Raw genomic sequence first — 8,917 nt, forward strand, 5'->3', positions numbered from 1 at the left:
AAACTCAGAAATCCCCCTGCCTGTGCCTCTGCCTCTCGAGCGGTAGGACTAAAGTCGAGGGCCACTGCCCAGCTATTCTGCCACACCCACCAGGCAGAAGACAAGTTGCTGAATTCTGGGCTATCAGTGGCTCATAGCTGTGCCCCTGGATCACACCTGGATCACACCTGGATCACACCTGGATCACACCTGGAACACACCTGGAACACACCTGGATCACACCTGCAGCTGAAGGAGGAAGGGCCCGATTCCCCCCAGGCCTCTGGAAGGAAACTTGCCTTGCATTTTCTATGAGCAAGGGATACAAGCTGAATCAGAGGAACAGGACTTGGAGGTGGGGCCACTGCCTTTGGAGGGGCTTGTGGTGGCTACTGAACAAATTTGATACGTCAGCCCTGCCTCTTCCAGAGTGCCAGTCTTCGGACTCACTATTGTAGATGAGGTTGGGACTGGTAAGTGACTCCTTGGGGCCTCAGTTTTCCTGTCTGCAAAGTGAGTGGGACAGACAGCATGGTCCCCGAGGGAAGACAGAACGCCTCTGGCCCTTCTGTTATTGTTGGTCTCCATCCAGAACCTTCCAGCCAGTTGTCTCAACATCCCCGGAGAAAAAGCAGCTCTTTGTTTGTGGTTTATTTATTTAATTTTGAAACAACGTGTTTATTGTCTCGTATGAATGGCCATACTTATTTTAAAGGCTCCAGCCATACTGACCGGTATTAGCCAAGGCACCAGCTGTGTGGTGGTACAGATCTGTTCTGTGGTTTCCACCCACGGGGCTCACTCGGTATGGGCAGCCAGCGCTATCATGGCCTCTTCCTTAATCCAACCGGTGTTAACATGTTCTCTGTGATGTCCCTCTCCTGAGTCTAAGATCTGCTGTCCTCATCCCAGCTGCAGAGTGCAGTCTGATGCTTGCTTCTGTACCCTGCTCTATACCCTGAAGGCAGTCTGGAAAAAGGTTGTGGGTCTCAGCTTGGTGGGATTTAGAGTCACCTAGGGGACAACACCTCTAGACGGAGCAGTGGTGCCAGTGAGGGCATCTTCGGAGAGGTTTAATTGGAGCAGAGTGACCTACTGTGGTACGGGGTGGCACTGTGCTGTGGACTGGGGTCCTCGATGGGGTAAACGGGAGAAAGTGAGCCAAACACCGGCACCAGCACTCTGCTTCCTGACTAAGCACTGCGTGATCAGCCGCTTCTCACTCCCGCCATGCCTCCCCCATCCTGACGGACTGCATCCCTTCAAACTGTGGGCCAAAAAGAAACCCTTCCCTGAGTTGCTACTACCAGGCGTTTTGTCCCAGAAATAAGAAAAATTAGGTACTAGAGAGGACATTCGATGGCCTGTCTTTTCACTGTGGTGCCTTCTCTGGTCTGTTCTCTGGGGAATCTCTTCAATGTTCACTTCTTCGGTTGGCTGCTTTTGGCTGTGGGCCAAAAAAAGTACACAGGCATTTCCTTTTGCTTTGAATCATTCAGTCCAAACTTGTAGCCCGGGGGAACCACAAGCCTGTATCATTCTATCTCAGCTGAGACATTAAAAGATTGAATGGTGACAGGGGCTGTGACTTTCTAAGGATTCATCATTTTGTACTCAATAAGCTGACACTTTCCTCTGCTTAGGGACTTTCCCATGATAACTATACTGTGTTCACTTTTCGTCCCAAGCTCTGATCTGACACGGGACCAATGATGAATATCTTGGGGCCTCCATGCTCTGAGAAAGCTACACAGCCAGCGGAGGCTACCGTGTAGGTGTTCCTGGCAAGAATCTTTCTAGCTCTGGTATAGGAGCCCCTGGGTGATTGTGTGGGGTGCTCTTATAATCTCGTGGTCTGAGTGAGTGTGTGCACGGGGGAGGAAGGGCAGAACCAGGTGCACACTGCAGTGGTCTCTGAGTCCCTGGAGTCCTGGGATATTGAATCGATGATACTGAGCAAATGGGAGACGGAAACAGTCCAATAAAGGGATCCGAGGGGCTGGGGATTTAGCTCAGTGGTAGAGCGCTTACCTAGGAAGTGCAAGGCCCTGGGTTCGGTCCCCAGCTCCGAAAAAAAAGAACCAAAAAAAAAAAAAAAAAAAAAAGGGATCCGAACGAAAAGCAAATTAATTGATTAATTTTAAAAAGAAAGAAAAAGAACTTTCTAAAGATTATTGTAATTCTAGGGACCAAATCGAGGAGCTCAAACATACTAAGTGTATACTTTACCATTTATGTACACCTCTCTTCTCTATAAAGGTCATGAGGGTTTATTTTGTAGTCCTCGGTGTTAATAAGCAAGTTTTTTTAAAAAAGAATCTTTAAATCCGTCAAAGATTTATTTATTTATTTATTTATTTATTTATTTATTTATTTATTTATTTTGGAGCTGGGGACCGAACCCAGGGCCTTGCACTTGCTACAAAGATTTTTTTTTTTAAAAAGTGTGCACTTGAGTGCATTGCTCACAGAGGCCAGAGGAGGGAGTCAGATTGTACTGGGATCCCAACCAAAGTCAGTCCTCTCTCCGCCCCTCTAGTCCCTCCCCACTTCATGCTTGCTTTTAAGATTTTTAACAGTTCCCTGCACACTGAGAGAGGCTTGGAAATGGAGGTGAGATTTTTGCTTGTGGTGTGTGTGTGTGTGTGTGTGTGTGTGTGTGTGTGTGTGTGTGTGTGTGTGTGTAAGTGTGTGTATTGTAGTCCAATAAGATTCACAGGAAACCCACAAATCTTTAAGGAACATTTACTGAAGTGCTGATAACGTTGGACCAGTCAGGACCTAGGAGGTTGTATGGATTCTCTTCGCTCTGCAGGCAGGAGCTTGCCTAGGGGGCTTTCTAACGAGGGGTGGGGTTTGTCGCCCCCTCCTGCTCTGACTGGGGAATGGCAGTGTCTCAGGCTTTGCAAGGCTCACCGGGGAGACCAGAGGTGGTCAACCAGCACCAAGTGGGCCTCCTCTGCCATCAAAGGAGTGCTTGGGCTGGCTGCAGCCTCGGTTTCCCAACTCTGGTGGACGCCTCGCCCTTTCCAGACGAAGCAGGTTGGTCGACGGTTCTGAGGAATAAGGTAAGAGGCCGAGGTAACTCTGCTCTGAAAACAGGTGCCGGCTGTTTATGCCTCTGGCTTCCCCATCAGGCGCACAGAGAAAAGAGGGATTTGCCATAAGATCCAACCTTTTCTCTTGGGAGCTGTCACTTATTTATCATCTCCAACTCCAGTCCTCTGTGTTCTGTAGTCTCAAATGCCTGCTCTAATATTCTGCGGGGGTGGGGGGTGGGGGTGGGGAGTGTGTTGCTTTATAAACTTCATTTTGTAAGCCCAGAGATTCAGGCCCCAAGACACTAATTTGCCAAAACCCCAGGTCCCCTAGATTGTCTTTTCCCTTTCTTTCTAAAGCTCAGGACAATTTTTATTAGAGTTTGAGACTAACAACAGGCAGGCAAGCCTTGGCAGCCGCCCAGAGCAAAGAGATGGAGGAAAGAAAAATCACGTGGCTTGAAAGCAGCCTCCGTGGATGGAGGTGGGGGCGGGGTGGGGGTTGCTTCAGGGAAACAGTGAGAAAACCCAAGGCAGGCAGGGCCAGGCTTTGGGAGAGAGAAAGAAGAAAAAGTTACATTTTTTTTCCCGAGTAACCGAGAATGGCAGAGCTCAGCCTCACAGTGGCAGCCCAGTGAGAGACTGACGGAACCGGGCTGTCTTATCTACCGTTTTATTAATACTGCGAATGACAGTTCCTGGAAAGAACTGCACGTTCCATGGAACCTTCTGCAAGGCTGATGAGCTGCTCAGAACTGTAATGATTTGGGGCGGTTGGAATGTTGCAAGTCCAGAATCAGGCTATCTTGGGGCATCTTTTTGCTCCCTTAATGGCCATGTATTAAACTCCTCTGCATATGACTTAACAACTTTGTGACCATTAGGTATATCTTTTGGAATGTATGAATAGGTCTCGTACCTAGTTTCCAGCCAATCACAGGGCAAAGAACGCCAGCTGATAGCATCTGAGGCCTATGGCAGTTTCCTCTGCTTTGCCATAACCCCCTTACCTAGTTAGTGTTCAGATGCCTTTGAAAGGCGCTTTGGTTTATGACTTTGTTTGTTCTGTTACTATGAAAGCATCATCAGACGGTTACCACATTCTGTAACTGGCCCCCAGAACTTAGCACAACTGACACCAGAATAGAGACCCAATTCTGACCTTAAAATCCAACACATAGGCTTCCAACACCTGCCAAAGTGGGAACAAAGACCTAATCCATCAACAACCTAGTTCATCTTTCAGGAAAGTCCCTAAAAGAACTAACCTTGCCTTCTGGCTTCTGTAGTTCTGCTAGCTGAAGTGTGACATTCTGGATGTTGTTGTGCATAAAAGACCAAGCAAGGGCTGTAAGGCTCGGGCTTCATGGTTTGGGCAAGTGGTTTGTGTAGCTGCCAGCCAGTAATAAAGACGTTCTTTTCAGCTTTAAGAGTGCCCATATGGTAGTCTCTGGTGGGTTTACCTTGTAACAGTTGGAACATGGAGCTTGGGGTATTCAAAATCTGTGTTACTGGGCCATGGCTCTATAATAAGCTACTGTTTTTCTTTTCCTTCCTTCCTCCCTTCTTTCTTTCCTCCCTTCTTTCCTTCCTTCCTTCCTTCCTTCCTTCCTTCCTTCCTTCCCCCCTCCCCTGAGACAAGGTTTCTCTATATAGCCCAGGCCGTCTTGGAACTTGCTCTGTAGACCAGGCTAGCTTCAAACTTAGATATCTGCTTGCCACTGCCTCCCAAGTGCTGGAATTGAGGTCATGTGCCACCATGCCCACACCTGCAAAGTTAGAACCTGAATGGAAAGAGATCTCAGGTGACTCTTACATGTCTGTGAAGTGCTTCCGCCCAGCCTTTTGACTCCAGCAGTCAGGAGCCAGAAGCCTGAGCCAATGAAGAGACAGGTAACAGAGGTGACCCCAGCTCCTCTCCTTCCTCACTCCTCTCCAGTCACATCAGTTCCCCTCAGCTTAGGCCTGGGAAGTTGCACAAGAGCCCAGCCAGGTCAGGAACGAAGCCTGCTTCTTGCTCTGCCTCTGTATCAGTTCTTGTCCTTTTGCTCGCCCTAGTGGCCAGGTAGGGTGACCTCAGCAACTCTTGGCTCACCTCTGTGGTCAGAAAAATGAGAGTGCCTCTCTCCCTCATGGTGTGGATCTCAAGCTGGGCTGGATATCGGTGGGCCACTCCCTCAATCTCTGCCCCCTCTTTATCCGTGCACATCTTGTAGGCAGGACAAACTGTGGGCGGAAGGTTTTGTATGTGTGTGTGGGTGGGTGGGGCCTGTCCCCACCCCTCCAGTGGAAGTCTTGCCTGGAAACAGGAGGTGGCTGTTTCAGGTTCCATATCCCCATGGCTAGGAGTCTTTGCTAGCTAGGGTCAACCTCATAGGTTCCTGGGAGTTTCGGAGGGGAGATGGGAGGGAGAGACTAGGAGGAGGGAGGGGAAGCTGTGATCGGGATGTAAAATAAAAAAAATTAATTAAAATAAATAAATGAAACAACTAATAAGGAAACGAAGATGCGTCTTGGAAGGACTCCAGAGGCAAGGGGAGAAGCTGGGTAGAGCGGAGCTCTATCTGCATATTTAAACTTTTAAATTTTAACCCACCCATCAATTAATTAACTTTAGCCCAGGCCGGAGGGACCTGCAACCCTGCTTGCCTTAGTCTCCCAAGGGCTGAGACTCTAGGTGTGTACCACCAGTCCCAGCTTCTCCCTGGACTTTCCCGGGAGAATCCGGAAGTTTTAGCTCCAAGGGCTCTTCAGGACTCTAAGAAGTTCATCTAATCACACACTCCTCGGAAAGCCTAGTGGGATCCCAGCTTCCATTTGAGGCTGGCTGCAGTCCCTCCCTTGAACCTCACTGGGGTGTAATAGAAAATAAAACAAAAGAAAAGAAAAGAAAAACAAATATTCGGGCTCTTTCACCAATTCCCAGAAAGGTTCGCCAGCTACTCACCACATTTACCGGCTTGCGTATGCTAATGAGATGACTCAAACCAAGAGCCGCGGGCTCTTCTGACGTGGGCAGCTGCTGAAAACCCGCAGACAGGTGGTTAAAACTTTAGCAATTTCAGCTCCGCCCTTCATGATCTCCAGAGGGGCCAGTGGGCTCCTGAGACGATGAGGCACCCAGTCATACCTATGTAACAAAACCTCAATAAAGCCCCTAGCTTGTGGGTTTGGAAAACCTCCAGGTTGGCAAACACCCCTGTGATTGGAGGGAGGCGCACCCCGGAGACAAAGGGGAGTCTTTCCCTTGCCCCATGCATCTCTATACCTGGGCTCTTTTAGAGCTGTGTCCTCTAACCCAGACACTGCGCAAAGTGTCTTCCTAAATTCAGTGAGAGGATTATCAACCTGAGATGGCTGAGGGGTTGTGGAACCCCAACTTTTAAATACCCAATAGTAAATACCGAGACTCTGGAACTCAGTCTTACCTCCTCATCATACCTCATGGAACATCGGCTTCCGGGTGGTCAGTTGTTTCGGAGCTGGGGACCAAGCTGGGGACCGAACTGGGGACCGAACCCAGGGCCTTGCGCTTGCTAGGCAAGCGCTCTACCACTGAGCTAAATCCCCACCCCACCCCCGGGCCCAGCACTCTAAATCCAGGGACCTGCCTAGAATAGTTTCCTGATGATTACAAAAGTCCCAAAGCCACGATCTCATAAACAGCATGGAGTCCTTACAAAAACAGGATGTCTTCCCAGCGCACTGCAGCCATTTCCCAAAGGCAGTAACTGTTCCTTTATTGATTTACAAACTTACCACTCGTGTGGATGCCTGTGCAGCATGAATACATGTGCATTGTGCAGCACGGCTCTGAACACGGTAGCGACAATTTTGGGGGTTTGGTTTCTTTGAAAAAAGAAAACCACAGAAATATTGTCAGAATATGCTTTTGTTTTAATCCCAGGTGTGGGATATGGGGCTGCTTCAGACTGTCCAAGCAGCTGACTATGATTTGCCCTGTGCTGTAGCAGGGGCAGGATTTTTCCAGCTGCAGATAGCCTCTGTGATTGTGTGACATTTGGAACGCTGGGAACTTTTTGGAGGATACACACATGCTAGAGCCTCAATAGGTGGTGGTTGTTGTTGGTCTCAGTTTGTTAAGTAGTCATGCACGAAGAAGAAGAAGAAGAGGAAGAAGAAGAAGAGGAAGAAGAAGAAGAGGAAGAAGAAGAAGAAGAAGAAGAAGAAGAAGAAGAAGAAGAAGAAGAAGAAGAAGAAGAAGAAGAAGAAGAAGAAGAATGGGAGGAGGAGGAAGAGGAGGAGGAGGAGGAGGAGGAAGAAGAGGAGGAGGAGGAGGAGGAGGAGGAGGAGGAGGAGGTTAGATATCCTGACCACAAGGATAAAACTTGGGCTAAGGAGCTTGATGCCCCAATCAGCAGGAAGTAGTCTAAGGATAATGTCACCCCTTTTCTTTCTAGGAAAGGAGTGGAGAAGGGTGGAAGAAAGAAGAACCCACAAAGTAGCAAAGGCCACAGAGGACTCAATCTCCTTTCACTGTGGGTCATGGGAGTCAAACCCAAGTTGTTCCGCCTTTGTGGTGAGCCTCTTTTCTCCTACTCCCTGATCAGTCTTGTCAGCCATCTTTATTTAGTTTTTTGAGTTGCAGCTAGAGGCAGGATGTAAAGAATCATGGAGAAGGTTTGAGGCTTCATCACAGTGTTCTATTACCCCAGGGAGACAACCCAAGCAGAGACAATGTTTTCTTTCCTCCATGAAAGTGGGATTCTTCAGAATTTCATTTTTCAAGCATCCATGAGAGAAAGCGCCTCCCTGCAGCTTCCAGCGGCCTTCAACCTGGACACTCCCTCCGGAGTCCACGCAGGAGCCCATGACCAGGTCTTTCAGCAAGGCCAACTCCAGGCTCTGTGAGATGTTCGCATATGGGGGTTGCAGCGGGGAGGAGGATCACTCCACTTGGGGGAAAATGGGTTTAAGGAAGCAGAACCCAGAATAAGGTTGGGAGTGGCTGGAGGGGAAGGCCTAGGAAGAGAGATGGAGTCTAACCAGATTCACAGTTCACACCTGCACGCTTTGTCACTCAGACATCAACTGAAGCTCTCCTATCTGGGATGAGGAAGTGGTCTTGTGACCTGTGAAGCTATCAACTTCGACAGCCAGGCAGGAAGCCAGCTCCAGACGTGATTAGAGCCATCTCCCCAACATCATCAGAACCTGCATGAGAGCCATCTCGACATCTTCCTGCACAGGACATCTGCCATGCTACCAAGTCTTTCTGATCCAGGACTGGATTCTTCCATGTCCGCTCCGAGGGCCACAGTTGCTCATTTCTGGAGTGGTCTAGGTCCTAGACATCCTGGACTGATCTTCCAGGCATGCAGGGTCCGGGTCAAAGGCGTCATAGCCACACATTTCTTTCTCTTGCGGAGACCTTGACATCTGTGTTGCCATAGATACAGAAGCACAAGTCCTTAGGCCTGGGCTGTGGCTGTCTTCTGCAAGGTCCAACCCTTTCTGTCTCCCTCTCAAACTGTCCTTCATCGAAGACCCCATCTTTCTATCTTTCCCAGGTGATCACTCCAGAGTTCATTTGGTTCACATTGTCTTTTCCATATATTCAACATATCATGGGAACAAAAACCGTGTGTGTGTGTGTGTGTGTGTGTGTGTGTGTGTGTGTGTGTGTGTGTGTGTATAAGCCCTCCTCCATGTAGGTGCAGGTGGAGACCAGACACTGAAATCAGGATGTCTTTTTTTTTTTTTTTTTTTTTTAATATTCTTTTTTTTTTTTTTTTTTGGTTCTTTTTTTTTTTTTTTTCCGGAGCTGGGGACCGAACCCAGGGCCTTGCGCTTCCTAGGCAAGCGCTCTACCACTGAGCTAAATCCCCAACCCCGTCTTTTTTTTTTTAAAGATTTATTTATTTATTATATATAAGTAC

At 48.6% G+C, this 8,917-nt stretch overlaps 1 long non-coding RNA gene across 3 annotated transcripts; it reads left to right on the forward strand.

The window, feature by feature from the left end:
- The first annotated feature begins 2,465 nt into the window (after positions 1 to 2,465).
- Positions 2,466 to 8,543, forward strand: LOC120101784 (uncharacterized). Of its 3 annotated transcripts, none has more exons than XR_005502712.2 (3): positions 2,470 to 3,047; positions 7,439 to 7,856; positions 8,063 to 8,543. It is a non-coding gene; the product is annotated as an uncharacterized LOC120101784 (long non-coding RNA). The 3 variants fall into 3 exon arrangements; XR_005502713.2 differs by having other exon boundaries at positions 2,474 to 3,047; positions 7,439 to 7,557; positions 7,694 to 8,543; XR_005502711.2 differs by having other exon boundaries at positions 2,466 to 3,047; positions 7,439 to 8,543.
- Positions 8,544 to 8,917: the final 374 nt, after the last annotated feature.

The sequence above is a fragment of the Rattus norvegicus genome, chromosome 3, assembly GCF_036323735.1.
Source record: "Rattus norvegicus strain BN/NHsdMcwi chromosome 3, GRCr8, whole genome shotgun sequence".
NCBI lineage: Eukaryota > Metazoa > Chordata > Mammalia > Rodentia > Muridae > Rattus > Rattus norvegicus.